Genomic DNA, 19,277 nt, shown 5'->3' with positions numbered 1-19,277 from the left:
GCCCCGGGGGTCATGCAAACTTGAATCACACTACCTCAGTGATTCCACATGAGTTTTATCTTTCCTGGCCCAGTGGTTCTTAAGAAAAAGATTTTTAAAGATTTTTCCAATATATTCCTATGTAATATTTTGTTGCCCCGGGGGTCATGATTTGAACAAACTTGAATCTACGCTACCTGAGGATGCTTCCACAGGAGTTTCATCTTTCCTGGCCCAGCGGTTGCCAGATTATCTAGAATCCCCTTTACCCAAGGATACTTTGTGCCAAGTTTGGTTGAAATTGGCAGCAAAAAGATTGTGAAAAGTTTAATTAAAAAAGCTCACTTGAGCCTTTGGCTCAGGTGAGCTAAAAAAATAAATAATAAATAGACATGTACAGCATTTGCTCATAATAAGATTCATCGATGTAAAAAAAATGTCAATGATAAGAATTTATTGTCATCAAAATGAAGATGTAGGCCTCTCAAAATAAACCACGTGCTGACACCCTGGATTTTGGTCACAAGATAATGCCCATTGTTTCTGCAGAGTAGGCTATGCTGCAAGCCGTTGTGCAAAATGTAGAAAATTATCTTTTTGTCATTTGCAGCCGTAGAGCATATTCAAAACAATTTTTACTAGTTGAAAAACTTTTCAATTTTTATTTACCATACACTTTGGGCACGTCATTATTATCCGGAAAATCATGACGATTTCCTTTCATAGCTTACACACTCCGAGGCTGGGGAGTATTTATTGTTAACTCTTTTTATATAATCATAAACAATCAATTATCTGATGAGAATTGATAATGAAATTGAAACATAATAAGAAAAATCAATACTTAAGTTTAAGGCAAGTTTTAAAAATATTTTACTCGTGAGTTTAAACTTGTTATCATTTAAGAAATATTTTACTGAACTGATAAATAATAACGTCTCATTTCCCCATGTGCACTTTCTAACACAACCACAAATAGATCGGCCGCTGCTGCGACCGATAATAACTACAAAGGATTCTATTCTGTCGTCCTCCTTGCTGTTGTAGACGCTGACTACAAGTTCCTATGGGCTAGCATTGGTGCGCCTGGATCAAACTCAGATGCCGGTGTCTTTAATGAGTCTTCCCTAGAGTCAGATCTGCGTGAAGGCCGCCTAGGACTACCAGATGCTTCGCCTTTGCCTAACGATGACCACCCTGTACCGTACTTTTTAATTGGAGACAATGCATTTCCCCATTGTAACTGGATGCAGACCCCTTTTTCTCAGCAAGCCTTGACCTATGAGGAGAGGATATTTTATTATAGACTTTCGCGAGCTCGCCGAGTAGTTGAGAACGCATTTGGTATCCTGGCCTGTCGCTGGCGCTGCCTCCTGACTACGCTTCAGACCCAGCACTTGACTGTTCGTTGCATCGTAAAGGCCTGTTTAGTGCTGCATAACATCATGAGAGTTAGGTATCCCCAACTACAAAATCAAGATTTGGACGAAGAAGATGAACAAGGTAACGTCATTCCAGGTTTATGGAGAGACAACAGAGTTCTAGCTGATGTAGAACTCGCTGCTCGTGCACCCCGTGCAACAAGAGAGGGACATAAAGTACGAACATACCTGAAACACTACTACTCCAGCCCAGTTGGGGCTGTAACTTGGCAAGACGCTGCAATTGATAACAGAAATTGATTGTTTACTGCTTGTATACATATGTGTATATTGAAATCATCAGATAATTTAATAAAAAAAATGCAGTAATAAATATAGAAATAATGTCTTTTTATTTTATTTGTTTAATAATCCATTTACCAGCGAAATTTGACAAATACTGTAAACCAAGTATTATACGCGTTCGATAAATATCCGCGAGTTCCGCGAGTAACCGCTGCTCGTGGGATAATGTATGTGTATCCTCACTGTTTTTCTTTTTTTTGGGACTTCCTTTCACTGGACCCATGATTGTAACTTAAGCAAAGCAACGTGTTCGAATTGGAATACGGTTTGTAAAAGCATGCATGCATTAACAACTGGGCGGTAAAACTGCCGATTGTCTGCGGATTTGTTTACGACAATACGCCGACAAAAAAAATATTCAAACTTTTGAAATCATCGGTGTACCTAGGAATTAATGTGACTGCTCCGCTTCGCCCGATACAAATGTCGGTCGATCATATTTTTCGGCCGACGATACCAGAAAAATTTGGTCGCTCGACCATCGGCTTAAATGTGACCTAGGCATAACTCTGTAAAAAAAAAATGCTCGCCGTAGTGACGTTGGCCACACGACACAAAATAACATTAGTTTTCGTAAACTATATTTATAACATACATACAATTGCAAAATTGTCTCAATATGTAGCTTAAAAAAAGTTTAAATAAGAAAAGGGACTTGAACTTGAGTTTTGATATTTTTAGATTAAGTGTTTTGTTATTCTGCATTTTGATGATTTGTATTTTGCTTAATTTAAATAGAAAAATATATAGAAGTGGGGGGAGGGGGGGTTACTGATTATCAAGATGTACAATGATGACTACCAATGAACAAGTTTATATCAAGAATTTAATTTCAAACTAGAGACAGTCCTTTCCTATTTTCTGTTGATCTCCTCTCGACTTTGACCGTTGGTCGATCGTTTACAGCCGACATCAATGCAAGTGACTGCGCATTGCACAGAAAACAAAACGCACAGACTTCCATAGCTGACGTGGATAAACTACTGTAAAACGAGAATATTTGGCGCATTACTAATTTTAGCGCCTTTGGCGCAAGAGCCCCCGAGCCCTAAAATTTATTGTGCGCTAAAGGATTTCTGAATATCAATTTTTTTTGTGTGTGTTCAAAGCTTTTACATAAGTACACCGGAACACGTGATTACGTAATGTCGAAGGGTCATTGGATTTTATATACACACTAGCACTGCACATGTTCGGAAGACAGAAAGTTCTGCCAAATTATAATTTAATTAAACTATTTTTACCCCGGTAGTTGTTACCCGATTATTATCATTAGCACCTTCAAAGTTTGGCTTCTCGGCGTGTCAATCATCTATCGCCTCGAGGTAAACAATGCAATCAAGCATGGCGATTGAGCTTGCAGACAATACCTGATTAGGATTACCGTTTTATCTAAGTAATTTTCTGTCGATGCATGCATTGTTTTAATGTGATTTAAATGAGTAAATACTCCATTTCTTTTATTTGAAAATAGAAATAAAATAAATTTTAACATTGTACATCGTCCACATGTTAGCAACACATAACGAATGTTTACTGATATGCGGGGGTACTAATGTGTTTCCGTGCTTGACTAACCAAAAAGGCAAATAGGGGTGTGGATAAAAAAAAATCACAGTTATATATTTTACTGACAAGTGCAAGCACTAAAATTTATTTGCGCCAATGCATTCCCACTTGCGTATGCGCTAAAATACATATGTGCCAAATTTTCTCGTTTTACAGTATATAAATCATACACATAACATTTCAATGTACATGTAGTATAATATTTATTTCTACAAGTCTAGAAAACCATGCCTGTAAGACAGTACTACTACATTGTACTACTACATTCTGGGATCCCTTCCCAGAAATTCATGTTTTTTCACCTCCCGCTTGAAAATCAGGAGGGTTATAGTAATCGATATGTCCACCCGTCTGTCTGTCTGTTACGCTTTAAGGGTACCTGTCTCTTATCCACATATCCTATTATACCACTAAATGAAATTCAATGAAACTTTCACAGAATCTTAATAACATATTGCTATTGTGCACCTTTTATTTTACTTTTTGATCCGACACATTTTGGCAAAACTCAACGGCAAAACATAAAAGAGAGGTACCCCCAAAGCGTAACAGACGGACGGACAACCCGATCACTGTATACCCTCCCACTTTTCAAGCGAGGGTAAAAAATCTAAAATCAAAGAAAATTGAAAGAGGCATATCATATAACCCCAAAATAGGGAGTAATTAATATGTTCATAAAAAAGACCCAACATTTATAGCGCCGTCATTTGTTGGAATGAAAGGTGGAGTTCTGTTGATAGCTTTTTCATTGCCAAAAAAAAAAATTCCAACTTCATAAACTATACATTCAATTTTTAAGTATTCACCTCATTTCATCTGGATGAATAAAGTTTCGTATACTAGCGTGTTTGGTACAATAGTTTGTTAAAAAAATATATATTTCTAAAATTATTAAACTATTTCAAACTATCAACAGTGAATGATAAATTGAAAGATAGTTCAAAATGGTTTACTTGAATATTTGCAGGATTAAGTAAATAGTTCTCAGTTAAGAGGATTTACAGATTTCATTTAACGTAACGTTAAAATCAGTAACGTCGTGATAACATCGTTACATCAAAAGTTGTAATTATTGAAAAAAATGCACCATTTTCCCAAACCTCTGGCGGAAAAACGGTAAGAGATAATTCCAAAAAATAAAATGATTTTGAAAGGACACATCGTGGGCATGTTTGTAAAAAACTTCAACCAGATTTAGAGACAGGGCCACCTCGTTATACATTCCATACCCAGCTCTTTGGTTGAAATTGGTTCAGTGGTTTCAGAAAAGAAGCTGAAAATTATAGCCACTAACCAAAGAATTAGGGGTCTTACATAATTTATATTTTTGAATATTACAATATTTAGATTTCTATTTAAACTACAGTTTTCTATTTTATTCATTGTAGCATTTAATTGATACAAATTTCGTTAAAGTTTTTAAGTTAAGCAGATGGCTTGTATATACTACATCTAGTACATTGTTATCTAGTCTTGGAAGTCAATTTAGTTAATCCCCTGTGCAATTATCTTTTGTGACCCTGAAGACAGTATAGGTGTCATAGTAATTCACACTTTACCTGGTCATATAAAAATCTATTGTAAAGATGTCAAAGAATCTTGAGTAAATCAAATAATCACTCAATGTACCGTAAGGCTAAGATTATAATTTTGTCAAACAGAACAAGAGATAATCTCAGCAGTAGTGGTTTAGCAGTAAGAGAGTTAGAAGCTAGGGCGAGAGCAAGCAGCTGACAGACCCAGTCTTGGATTGTAAATAATGTACAAATTACTCCTTTAATAAAGACTGTAAAGACATTTTATCTTATGTCTTATTCCTTGACAAATCCATGTCAAGGACAGTAACCATGTCTATTGGTTACTGCGTGACCCAGTGTTGAGGTCAGGTGTGCACGTGTGTGCAATAGGGTGCACTACTTATTCCAAGTGGACCCCTACCCTCCCCGAGCGTCGGTCACAATGGCAATCGATTACAGGAAGCTTAACAAGTGCACGGAATCCATGTCCTTTCCCCTTCCTCGATTCGAAGATGTGATCGACACTTTAGGAGAAGCAAGTGCCCAAATCTTTTCAGTGATCGATTTAGCCAGTGGATTCTACCAAATTCCCTTAGCAGAGTGCTCAAAACCAAAGTCAGCCTTTATCACACATCAAGGTGTATACCAATTCAAAAGACTGCCATCTGGTTTGATGAACAGCCCAATTTCTTTCCAGGCACTTATGACAAAAGTTCTTCAGAATCTTCTATGGAGCACAGCTTTGGTTTACATAGATGATGTCATCATTTTCTCAAAGTCATTTCCGCAACATCTTGAAGACTTAAATGCTGTATTCGCTCGACTCCGACAAGCCAAACTATCTCTACAGCCATCAAAATGCAAATTTGCCTGCAAACAAGTAAAATATCTAGGCCACATCATTTCCAAGGATGGTATATACGTTGATCCAGAAAAAACTAAAGCCATTGACTCCTTCCCTACCCCAAAATCATCAAAACAAGTTAAGTCATTCTTAGGAGTATGCAACTACTATAGAAAGTTCATCGAAGGTTATGCCAAAATTGCCTCCCCACTAACCCGACTCCTGTCCAAGGATATAAAGTTCTCTTGGGGACCAGAGCAGGAAACTGCCTTCATAACTCTAAAGCAGAGACTAACATCAGCACCAATTCTGAGGTATCCAAACTTCAAGAAACCCTTCATCATTTCCACGGATGCATCAGATTATGCCATTGGGTTTGTTTTGGGTCAAAAGGATGACACCGGACGAGAACATGCTATAGCCTATGGAGGAAGACAACTGCATAAGGAAGAAAAGAAATGGCACATTACGGAAAAAGAAGGTCTTAGTCTTGTTGAAGCCATCAAACAATTTAAGCCTTACATTGCAAACTCCAAATTCCTTGTCTATACAGACAACATTGCTTTGAAATGGTTGGACAACATTAAAAACATGAGTGGACGATTAGGAAGATGGTCACTTTTACTTCAAGGTTTCAATTTTGAAATTATTCATAAGTCTGGGAAAACAAATCAAAATGCAGATGGGTTGTCCAGAAGAGATTATGACATCACTTATCAAAATACAGCATCACTATCAGAGAGTGATGTATTAAACAGCCTTAATCCTGTGACAGTAGATGATCAAAACAAGCTGCTTGGAGTAACTTTTACATATAAATATGAAAATGAAAGGCTTTGCATCATTCAACCAGTGGCACCAGTTGATTGCAACCAAACACCTCCGACAGAAGTACGTATCAATCCTGAACTAAAAGGTTTACAGCAAAACTGCCCAGATTTTGAGGAAATCTACCTGTATAAATCTACAAAGCAAGTACCTGAGGATGCTGGATCAGCAAGACGAGTGGTTACAAAGTTATTCATTTGAATTGGTGGATGGCATACTCTATCATTTGTACCAAGACAGAAACCGTGGTGTACCAAGACATCAAAGAATAATCAAGCAACTTGCTATGCCCCGCTGCTTAAGAGATGATCTCCTCAAGTCATACCATGATTCCTTAGCTGGAGGTGGTCATCAAGGATATGAAAGAACCTTTGAAGCTCTGCGTCTCAAATATTACTGGCTAAGAAGGTATACTGATGTAGTAGAATACACCACTACTTGTGAAAGATGCCAGAGGTCTAAAAGAGATACCCATGCCAGACCAGCACCACTCCAGCCTATGCCAATAGAAGACGTCTTTAGCCGCATTCACATAGACATTCTGGGACCTATCCAAAAATCTTCTTCTTCAAAACAGAAATACAATTATATTCTCTTAGTAGTAGACAGTTTTTCCAAATGGTGTGAAGCTTTCCCAATGTATACAGAAACCAGTAATGAAATTGCCAGCATTCTGTTCAGAGAAATCTTCACAAGATATGGAGCACCACGCACAATAGTCACAGACCGTGGACAAGCATTTCTATCAAAACTTATTGCTGCTCTGTGTGAACTTTTCCAAATTACTAAAAAGAACACTACGTTGTATCACCCCCAGACCAATGCAGCCTGTGAAAGAATGAATAGCTTCATACTGCAATCACTTAGAGCATACACTGATGGAAAATATGAAAACTGGCATGAAATCCTCCCTTCCATTATGATGGCCTACAGAATGACACCTGCAACACAATCCACAGGACATTCTACATACTATCTTCTGTTTGGCAGAGAAATGAGATTGCCCATTGACACAGCTTTGATTCCTAAAGAAAACATGTCTAGGGACCATCAAAATCATGTCAACAAGATCATAGAAAATCTCAAGGTAGCAAAAAGAATCGCAACTGAAAATATCCAAAGACACCAGGAAAAGTACAAAACACAGCATGACAAGAAAGCTCAAATGCCAAAATATAAGCCAGGAGACAAAGTCATGCTTTACATGCCAAAAGTTCCACCTGGGATCCCACCTAAACTGTATTGTCATTGGTTTGGACCATACTACATTCTCAGAAAAGGGCCAAACCACACTTGCAAACTTGCAAAATGTTTAGATGATAAACCAATTAAAAACCTTGTAAATGCAGCAAGATTATCCAGATGATTGACCAAATTATGGTGAAGATTCTGAATCCGATGAAGACTCTGATGTTTCCTCCACCGATGACCAACAACCAAACCATCCAACAGCACCTGTCCAGATACAAGTTCAACCAGGTGTACTCCCAGGCCAAACTTACCATGACAAACAGATGCAGAAAAACAATAAAACCCCAGAGCAGCCTCCGGCACCAGACAAAACCATTAAGACTATTTTAGAAGCCAAGCGACAAAATGGTATTACCTGGTACAAAGTAAATTACCATAACAAAAAGGGTGCGCAGTGGCGAAAATTTGAATATGTCCCATCAAAACTAAGAAACACATTCCATATGGAGAAAACAATGTTAGGAAAGAAGAAAAAGAAACAAAATCAACTGAAATATTTCAAACCAAACACAGCAAAAGCTCTTCCTGATCAACAAGCAGGTCAACGATCCACAACAACACAGAACAGTCTTCTAGAAATCTGTCCTCATGTCAACATTGTGCTTGCAGTACAAGAACTAACAACATTAATGCTATGACCAATTCTACTCATAATTATAACACTCAAAAACAACAAACTGATGGTATACCAAGACAACCCCACAATGTGGCAATATGTCGATTTTGCCCTCCTGAAAAGAAAAATGCTGTGCGTAATGTGCATATAAATGCAGATGGTTATGAATACAAACAAGTTGACAAAATTCTAGATGCAAGAATATTGGACGAAGAAGTGGAAATTCTATGTGGTAACAGAAATGGAGACAAGCATTGGGTTCATATTCATGACACAGGACCAGGAATATCACGTCTTATCCTTTTGGAAAATGAGAGAAACTTGGATAATTTGTTAGAAGAACTGGATAATGGAAGACTCAACAGAAATAACTTTATTTACCAAAATGTATCGCACATCTCTGAAATTCGTAAAAATGTAAATGGAAGATGGATGTTTAGAGTAAACTTCAGAAACAATAGGCCAGCCATTTGGAGCAGAATGGAACATGGCATCCCATTAATGAGAGTATCCCAATTTCTAAATTACATTTCACAACAACGAAATCATGTTTTAAAAGTGTGTGAGGATAATTATCAAGCATAAACCAAGGTTTCATAAAACAGTCACAATCAGTTCACACTCTAAAATGCAGTCTTCTACACCAAAACATACTACTACACATGCAATCTCTCTTTTATAAAATTAATTTTTTTTTTGCATTTTACTTTTATTAAACTTTTATTAAATTTAAAGATAGATTTACTAAATTATTATTTGGTTCAAGATTTGGTTTCGACAATTCACTAGAGAGGAATAATAGCTGTTCCATATAAGTGCTAGTTTGGGAATAAAGCTGGCCGGCATCTCCAAACAATTTTCTTAATTTAGCTCTTATTGCTCTCCAGTTTTCAAAATCTAATTAGAGTTTGTGCTTATTTTATAATTTATACAGTTAATTACTATTAATTCATTCTTGTAGTTGCAGGAACATTTCAATAGTAAAGTACAGTGCATATATAATGTACTGGGTTTAGGTTTATTGCCATCTTTATCGGTGAATTTTGCTACCTAATGCTATTCCAGTTCAATGCATTAACTACATAGGTTCTTTAGGCAAGATGAATGTATAGCGCTTTAAAATGTTTAAGAATGTTTTAGGCTCAGTTGTGTTTGATGTATGTCGTGTACTTGTGAATTATGTGCTAGCCGGACTTGTTCCTTAAACTGCTGGTGAACAGTACAATACATCAGTACTTCTGTTGTCATACTTACTTTCTCTTTATCATTTAGTTACATGCGTAGGAAAGTATATGGTGTCATTTGCATAGTTATTGCTGTTGTGTACTTTTTGGATTGTGATTGTACTTGTTAACCATTAACTGTATCATAAGATTCCATCATAGATATAGCAAAATCATCACCATTTCAATCATGTACCAATTAAAAGAACTTTCCAGATTCCTAACTGACTGTTACTTGATGAAGACCAAGGAACCAACATTCTTTCATCCCAGCTGACCTTGCAGAGCAACAGAATATAGACGTAGTGTTTCCAGTTCCGTGTGATAAAAACGACGAAAACCCTGTGTTCTAAATGTAATCCTATTCTATTGGTGAAGTTATATGTAATTCGTGTGCACAAGATTCCGTGTCTTTATATACATGCCAAAAAGACATATCCCATGCCGAAAATCAATTCTAAATATGATGACTGTTGCAGAAAAGAATTAGTGAGCGTATAGATGTTAAAAGTGAGAACAATCAAACTAATTCGGTTCATTATCAAGAGCTGTTTCCATGAACATTATGTGAATGACTTTCTATGTGAACTTTTTACTTCTTCAATTTAATAACTATAATAGACCATTCTTATGTCCACATACTTAGATGTACAAATGTATTGTTTTTAATTTTTTTTATTTTTCATTGTGTAGGGTCTGCTAGTCTGCAAAATTTAATTTTTTTTTCCAACATATTTTTCTTTTCATCTCACCACATAGTTTCATGATTAATTTTACAGGAGTAAAATTAGGTGGGCGAGAGGGATGTATAGCCACTAACCAAAGAGTTAGGGGTCTTACATAATTTATATTTTTGAATATTACAATATTTAGATTTCTATTTAAACTACAGTTTTCTATTTTATTCATTGTAGCATTTAATTGATACAAATTTCGTTAAAGTTTTTAAGTTAAGCAGATGGATTGTATATACTACATCTAGTACATTGTTATCTAGTCTTTGAAGTCAATTTAGTTAATCCCCTGTGCAATTATCTTTTGTGACCCTGAAGACAGTATAGGTGTCATAGTAATTCACACTTTACCTGGTCATATAAAAATCTATTGTAAAGATGTCAAAGAATCTTGAGTAAATCAAATAATCACTCAATGTACCGTAAGGCTAAGATTATAATTTTGTCAAACAGAACAAGAGATAATCTCAGCAGTAGTGGTTTAGCAGTAAGAGAGTTAGAAGCTAGGGCGAGAGCAAGCAGCTGGCAGACCCAGTCTTGGATTGTAAATAATGTACAAATTACTCCTTTAATAAAGACTGTAAAGACATTTTATCTTATGTCTTATTCCTTGACAAATCCATGTCAAGGACAGTAACCATGTCTATTGGTTACTGCGTGACCCAGTGTTGAGGCCAGGTGTGCACGTGTGTGCAATAGGGTGCACTACTTATTCCAAGTGGACCCCTACCCTCCCCAAGCGTCGGTCACAAAATGTTCAAATGTTAACAATGCACAATGACGGACAAAAACCGATAGCAATTTAAAAATTTAAGAATTAATTTGCTACCTTTTAGGGGTTAAATCACAAAAATTTCCAACCGCAGAAAATACCCGTTACACGGTAGTTACTTGGAAATGAGACCTGCAACAAAAACTTTAACTTGCTCCAAAACATCAACCTGGTCACTCCTTAGCTGAAGCATCTGAAACCTTGACTGGTACAATATGAAACACACTAGAAGCATCTTGTATGCAGATCTGATCAATGTAGGGCATAGAAGTGCAGTGGAGCCTCATTTATCCGGAAGCGTTGGTTTCCAGTCAATTTGACTGGAGTCAACTGAGGTCAGCAAAAACGGGGATTTTATCTTATAATTAAACCAACTGTTATTATTAGAGAGGTTGAGATCTTAAACATGTACGCTTACATGTGCCTATACTTTGACTTACACGTACACGTTTTTGTAATTTGTCTGTTGAGATTTTAATGATGTGTAACAGTACGTGTACACCGTGATCGCTGTCTTTGTTTTTACTACTGTAGACCTACTTTTTTTCACCAGGTCATAATTCCGCGGAATCTCAATTTATGTTTAATCCGCGGGAAGAAAATTATGTGGATTTTTATACCCGCACTTTCTAAAGAAAGTTCGGGTATATTGTTGTTACTCATGTCCGTCCGTCCGTCCGTCCGTCCGTCTGTCACACTTTTCTTCCCTGAACTCCTCCTACATTTTACACAGTAGCTAAATCATCTTTTGGGAGATGGTTTGTGGGGTCATGTAGATGTGCAGTAAGGTTTTGGAATTTCGATTTTGCCCCGGGGGGTCAAATGGGGGTCGAAAAATGACGTTTTTTGTCCAAAAAGCCCCGTCTTCCCTGAACTCCTTCTACATTTTACTCAGTAGCCTAACCAGCTTTTGGGAGATGGTTGGTGGGGTCATGTAGATGTGCAGTAAGCTTTCGGAATTTTGATTTTGCCCCAGGGGGTCAAATGGGGGTCGAAAAATGACGTTTTTTAAGCAAAAAGCTCCATCTTCCCTGAACTCCTTTTACATTTTACTCAGTAGCCTAACCAGCTTTTGGGAGATGGTTGGTGGGGTCATGTAGATGTGCAGTAAGGTTTTGGAATTTCGATTTTGCCCCGGGGGGTCAAATGGGGGTCCAAAAATGACGTTTTTTGTCCAAAAAGCCCCGTCTTCCCAGAACTCCTTCTACATTTTACTCAGTAGCCTAACCAGCTTTTGGGAGATGGTTGGTGGGGTCATGTAGATGTGCAGTAAGCTTTCGGAATTTTGATTTTGCCCCAGGGGGTCAAATGGGGGTCGAAAAATGATGTTTTTTAAGCAAAAAGCTCCGTCTTCCCTGAACTCCTCTTACATTTTACTCAGTAGCCTAACCAGCTTTTGGGAGATGGTTGGTGGGGTCATGTAGATGTACAGTAAGGTTTTGGAATTTCGATTTTGCCCCGGGGGGTCATTTGACGTTTTTTGTCCAAAAAGCTCCGTCTTCCCTGAACTCCTCTTACATTTTACTCAGTAGCCTAACCAGCTTTTGGGAGATGGTTGGTGGGGTCATGTAGATGTGCAGTAAGGTTTTGGAATTTCGATTTTGCCCCGGGGGGTCAAATGGGGGTCGAAAAATGACGTTTTTTGTCCAAAAAGCCCCGTCTTCCCTGAACTCCTTCTACATTTTACTCAGTAGCCTAACCAGCTTTTGGGAGATGGTTGGTGGGGTCATGTAGATGTGCAGTAAGCTTTCGGAATTTTGATTTTGCCCCAGGGGGTCAAATGGGGGTCGAAAAATGATGTTTTTTAAGCAAAAAGCTCCGTCTTCCCTGAACTCCTCTTACATTTTACTCAGTAGCCTAACTAGCTTTTGGGAGATGGTTGGTGGGGTCATGTAGATGTACAGTAAGGTTTTGGAATTTCGATTTTGCCCCGGGGGGTCAAATGGGGGTCGAAAAATGACGTTTTTTGTCCAAAAAGCTCCGTCTTCCCTGAACTCCTTCTACATTTTACTCAGTAGCCTAACCAGCTTTTGGGAGATGGTTGGTGGGTCATGTTGATGTGCAGTAAGGTTTTGGAATTTTGATTTTGCCCCAGGGGGTCAAATGGGGGTCGAAAAATGACGTTTTTTAAGCAAAAAGCTCCGTCTTCCCTGAACTCCTCTTACATTTTACTCAGTAGCCTAATCATCGTTTGGGAGATGGTTGGTGGGGTCATGTAGATGTGCAGTAAGGTTTTGGAATTTCGATTTTGCCCCGGGGGGTCAAATGGGGGTCGAAAAATGACGTTTTTTGTCAAAAAAGCCCCGTCTTCCCTGAACTCCTTCTACATTTTACTCAGTAGCCTTACCAGCTGTTGGGAGATGGTTGGTGGGGTCATGTAGATGTGCAGTAAGCTTTTGGAATTTTGATTTTGCCCCCGGGGGTCAAATGAGGGTCGAAAAATGACGTTTTTTAAGCAAAAAGCTCCGTCTTCCCTGAACTCCTCTTACATTTTACTCAGTAGCCTAACCAGCTTTTGGGAGATGGTTGGTGGGGTCATGTAGATGTACAGTAAGGTTTTGGAATTTCGATTTTGCCCCGGGGGGTCAAATGGGGATCGAAAAATGACGTTTTTTGTCCAAAAAGCCCCGTCTTCCCTGAACTCCTTCTACATTTTACTCAGTAGCCTAACCAGCTTTTGGGAGATGGTTGGTGGGTCATGTTGATGTGCAGTAAGGTTTTGGAATTTTGATTTTGCCCCAGGGGGTCAAATGGGGGTCGAAAAATGACGTTTTTTAAGCAAAAAGCTCCGTCTTCCCTGAACTCCTCCTCTTACATTTTACTCAGTAGCCTAATCATCTTTTGGGAGATGGTTGGTGGGGTCATGTAGATGTGCAGTAAGCTTTCGGAATTTTGATTTTGCCCCAGGGGGTCAAATGGGGGTCGAAAAATGACGTTTTTTAAGCAAAAAGCTCCATCTTCCCTGAACTCCTCTTACATTTTACTCAGTAGCCTAACCAGCTTTTGGGAGATGGTTGGTGGGGTCATGTAGATGTGCAGTAAGGTTTTGGAATTTCGATTTTGCCCCGGGGGGTCAAATGGGGGTCGAAAAATGACGTTTTTTGTCCAAAAAGCCCCGTCTTCCCTGAACTCCTTCTACATTTTACTCAGTAGCCTAACCAGCTTTTGGGAGATGGTTGGTGGGGTCATGTAGATGTGCAGTAAGCTTTCGGAATTTTGATTTTGCCCCAGGGGGTCAAATGGGGGTCGAAAAATGACGTTTTTTAAGCAAAAAGCTCCGTCTTCCCTGAACTCCTTCTACATTTTACTCAGTAGCCTAACCAGCTTTTGGGAGATGGTTGGTGGGGTCATGTAGATGTGCAGTAAGCTTTCGGAATTTTGATTTTGCCCCAGGGGGTCAAATGGGGGTCGAAAAATGACGTTTTTTAAGCAAAAAGCTCCATCTTCCCTGAACTCCTCTAACATTTTACTCAGTAGCCTAACCAGCTTTTGGAAGATGGTTGGTGGGGTCATGTAGATGTGCAGTAAGGTTTTGGAATTTCGACTTTGCCCCGGGGGGTCAAATGGGGGTCGAAAAATGACGTTTTTTGTCCAAAAAGCCCCGTCTTCCCTGAACTCCTTCTACATTTTACTCAGTAGCCTAACCAGCTTTTGGGAGATGGTTGGTGGGGTCATGTAGATGTGCAGTAAGCTTTTGGAATTTTGATTTTGCCCCAGGGGGTCAAATGGGGGTCGAAAAATGATGTTTTTTAAGCAAAAAGCTCCGTCTTCCCTGAACTCCTCTTACATTTTACTCAGTAGCCTAACTAGCTTTTGGGAGATGGTTGGTGGGGTCATGTAGATGTGCAGTAAGGTTTTGGAATTTCAATTTTGCCCCGGGGGGTCAAATGGGGGTCGAAAAATGACGTTTTTTGTCCAAAAAGCCCCGTCTTCCCTGAACTCCTTCTACATTTTACTCAGTAGCCTAACCAGCTGTTGGGAGATGGTTGGTGGGGTCATGTAGATGTGCAGTAAGCTTTTGGAATTTTGATTTTGCCCCCGGGGGTCAAATGAGGGTCGAAAAATGACGTTTTTTAAGCAAAAAGCTCCGTCTTCCCTGAACTCCTCTTACATTTTACTCAGTAGCCTAACCAGCTTTTGGGAGATGGTTGGTGGGGTCATGTAGATGTGCAGTAAGGTTTTGGAATTTCGATTTTGCCCCGGGGGGTCAAATGGGGGTCGAAAAATGACGTTTTTGTCCAAAAAGCCCCGTCTTCCCTGAACTCCTTCTACATTTTACTCAGTAGCCTAACCAGCTTTTGGGAGATGGTTGGTGGGGTCATGTAGATGTGCAGTAAGCTTTCGGAATTTTGATTTTGCCCCAGGGGGTCAAATGGGGGTCGAAAAATGACGTTTTTTAAGCAAAAAGCTCTGTCTTCCCTGAACTCCTTTTACATTTTACTCAGTAGCCTAATCATCTTTTGGGAGATGGTTGGTGGGGTCATGTAGATGTGCAGTAAGGTTTTGGAATTTCGATTTTGCCCCGGGGGGTCAAATGGGGGTCGAAAAATGACGTTTTTTGTCCAAAAAGCCCCGTCTTCCCTGAACTCCTTCTACATTTTACTCAGTAGCCTAACCAGCTTTTGGGAGATGGTTGGTGGGGTCATGTAGATGTGCAGTAAGGTTTTGGAATTTTGATTTTGCCCTGGGGGATCAAATGGGGGTTGAAAAATGACGTTTTTTATGCAAAAAGCCCAGTCTTCCCTGAAAGCAATTAATTTTTTTAAGGAAATTAGGTCAAACTTCAAGATCATGGGTAATGAAAATCATAGTGTATGTAGAATGGTATTGTCCCATTTAATACTAATACACATGTTTAATATAATAGTCCTATCTCTTCTCATTCAAAATATATGACCATGATGACCAAGGTTAAATTTATTGTGACAGATGGGCAGATTGACAAAGAAATGAGATTTAATGTACCCTACCTTTAGCAAAAATGGGGACAATAAATGTCTTTGCTGTTCTTGAGAAGAAGATTTATGTTGGAACAAGATGTGTTTGTGAAACACTACGCGCCCGGCGGCAACAAAGTTAAAAAAATCTTCTTTTAGCATATTGATCACAGTCAAGGTCACAAGGTCATTGACCATGGTGTCATTCGAAAGAACTTAATCAGTGGAGTATGCGTACTAAATATGAAGTCCCTATCTCCTATGGTTCAAAAACTGTGGCAAAATTGTAAAGAGCTATTTTTAGCATATCCGTCACAGTCAAGGTCACAAGATCATTGACCTTGCCGTCGTTTGAAAGGACTTTATCGGTGGAGTATGCATACCAAATATGAAGTCCCTATCTCCTATGGTTCAAAAGTTATGACAAACAGTGGAAAAAGCTATTTTTAGAATATGGGTCACAGTCAAGGTCACAAAGTCATTGACCATGGTGTCATTCGAAAGAACTTAATCAGTGGAGTATGCGTACTAAATATGAAGTCCCTATCTCCTATGGTTCAAAAACTGTGGCAAAAAGTGTAAAGAGCTATTTTTAGCATATCCGTCACAGTCAAGGTCACAAGATCATTGACCTTGCCGTCGTTTGAAAGGACTTTATCAGTGGAGTATGCATACCAAATATGAAGTCCCTATCTCCTATGGTTCAAAAGTTATGACAAACAGTGGAAAAAGCTATTTTTAGCATATAGGTCACAGTCAAGGTCACAAGATCATTGACCTTGATGTCATTTGAAAGTACTCTATTAGTGGAGTATGCATACCAAATATGAAGTCCCTATCTCCTATGGTTCAAAAGTTATGACAAACAGTGGAAAAAGCTATTTTTAGCATATAAGTCTTAGTCAAGGTCACAAGGTCATTGACCTTGAAGTCATTTGAAAGGACTTTATTAGTGGAGTATGCTTACCAAATATGAAGTCTCTATCCCTTATTGTTCAAAAGTTATGGCCAAGGTTAAAGTTGACAAACAGACAAACAGATAAACAGACAAACAGACAAACAGACAGGACAAAAACAATATACGCCCGGGATCTATCGATCCGGGCGCTTAAAAAGTACCCTGCATATTTAAATGTAAATTGGTTGAAATTAGCCCAGTGGTTCTTAAGAAGTTAATGTGAAAAGTTTGCAGATAAACAGATGGACAACAGAAATCAGTACATTTCAGAAAACAGTATGCTTATAAATAGTTAATCAAGGTGCTTTGGGTAGCAAAATAAAGCTAAACTGGTATATCTAATTCATCCGCAGAGCTTAGTATATTTCAATATGCACAACCTTTTCAACTCTTATAATTATTTTTTAAAATTTATATCACCATGTCTCATTCATTAGGGAGAACTAGAGATATGACCAGATGTATATCTGTTAAATATAAAATATGTACATGTATTCTGTGTTTTTTTTTTAGTAATTTGTTTGTTTGTTGTGACAGCAACTGTTATGGCAGCTTTTGGCAAAGGTTGAAGTTTCTCAAATGTAAGTCAAACTCCAAGGTCAAGGTCAAAGGGTCTAAATTGTTGGTATCAAAGGGAAAGTCTTGTCACAAGGAATACACATGTGAAAAAAGGGAGAAATCCCTAGAACTTCCTCACCTGTTCAAAAGTTATTGCCAAGGTTAAAGTTAAATTGGATTCAACTCTAAGGTCTAGGTCAAAAATAATTATACCTGTTGAAAGTTCACAATGATTACACATGTAAGAGCATGAAAGTCCTAGCACCACCTGTTCAAAACTTACGCCAAGTTCAAGGTATTTTTCTTGTAAAATTGGGTCAAACTCCAAGGTCAAGAGATCAAGAGGTCAAAATTGGTGGTACCCATTAAAAGGTTTTGCCAAAAGAAATTTACCTATGAAAAATTGAAGCCATGTGTATAGCTCAATCCACTTAAAAAATATGGGCAAGGTTAAAGTTTCCGTGGACAGACAAAAATACATAAACATAGGAAACAAAATATGTATAAATAGTCAAATGAAAAAATTTTCTACTATTATGGAGTCATAAGATCAATTGTCATTTCAGGTACAGGGAGTCAGTGGCTAGGGAGATCAGAACCCCCCCCCCCCCTGGAATTAGCAGTTATTTAAATAAGACTATATATGTACTGTAGAGAATAAAAATGACTTTGGACATCCTCCCCCTTAGAAAACAGGGACTCCACCATCATTGTTTTTATTATTTTTTATTTCCATCTCGGGAAATCTTGGGCTGATTTTTTTGACTGAGGTGTGACACCCCCCCCCTTTCTGAAAAAAAAATCGGGATCTGCGTCTGTTATATACTGAATGTCCGCAACGGGAGATAACTTGACAATGTGAAATTTGTCGACTGTGGCATGCGATGATCTTTGACCATGTTGACCCTTTTTGAACTTCAACCTAACCATTTGCATTTATTTATTTTTATGCAATCTATACTAAATCTTGTACTTACCGAATGTCATAGGTCGTGACAACGAATTCATGAAATATAATCAATCCATATAATCCAATTAAAACACAAATGATTTTAACTGACCACACTGCATCGTCAGCATACATGTGCTAAATAATCTCATTCGACAAACCTTTGCTGATTCCGTTGCCAGTATGAATTGGCCGAGGTGTGCCGAGAGGTGATATCTATAAATATGATAATGGGTGACGCAAACCCAATGTGAATGTAGAAAATAAAACTGTTTAGTACAAGAACAAATTTCAAACTATCATAATTAACTAAACTATGTTTTTAAAAAAAATGTGAGAGTGAGAGAGAGAGTGTGTGTGTGTGGGGGGGGGGGGGGGGGGGGGGGGGGATAGGCATTGACAAATTAATAGGGTTGTATTTTCAATGGGTTTTTTTCCCGACCAAATACTAAAATCAGTTTGCACATTTTGATAAATTCATCAAAAACGCTTTGTACTAAAATAATATTTTATGTCGTTGAGAAAGTAAATTTAAAAAGTTCCAAATAATGGGAAAATTATTTATTTGAATAAGTAATTTACTTCAATCATTAATTAAATTCTGTTATTTCAGACTTGTTATGAATTAAGTATTTTAAAATACATATGTGAGGCTCAGAGTTGATATGGTCATCTGAAAATTTTATGTTCAATTTGACGAATACATGTACGGTGATAATTATAGAATTATTTTGACTTCTTCCTTGGAAAGTCCAATATGAATGAGTGTATATTTAGAGGCAAACACCATAGTGCGGGTATTACTGTCTCCT

General features: G+C 38.1%; 1 protein-coding gene across 1 annotated transcript in view; it reads right to left on the bottom strand.

Annotated features, from left to right (window-relative positions):
- The window catches only part of LOC134261983 (neuroglian-like), a gene marked incomplete at its 5' end in the record, with an annotated part of 183,150 nt that overhangs the window by 114,518 nt on the left and 49,355 nt on the right, over positions 1-19,277 (bottom strand). The window lies entirely within an intron of this gene.

This window comes from Saccostrea cucullata, unplaced genomic scaffold (assembly GCF_032062105.1).
Source record: "Saccostrea cucullata isolate Sc308-1 unplaced genomic scaffold, CSIRO_AGI_Scuc_v1 ctg916, whole genome shotgun sequence".
Lineage (NCBI taxonomy): Eukaryota > Metazoa > Mollusca > Bivalvia > Ostreida > Ostreidae > Saccostrea > Saccostrea cuccullata.
This window is presented reverse-complemented; position numbering and strand designations above follow the sequence as displayed.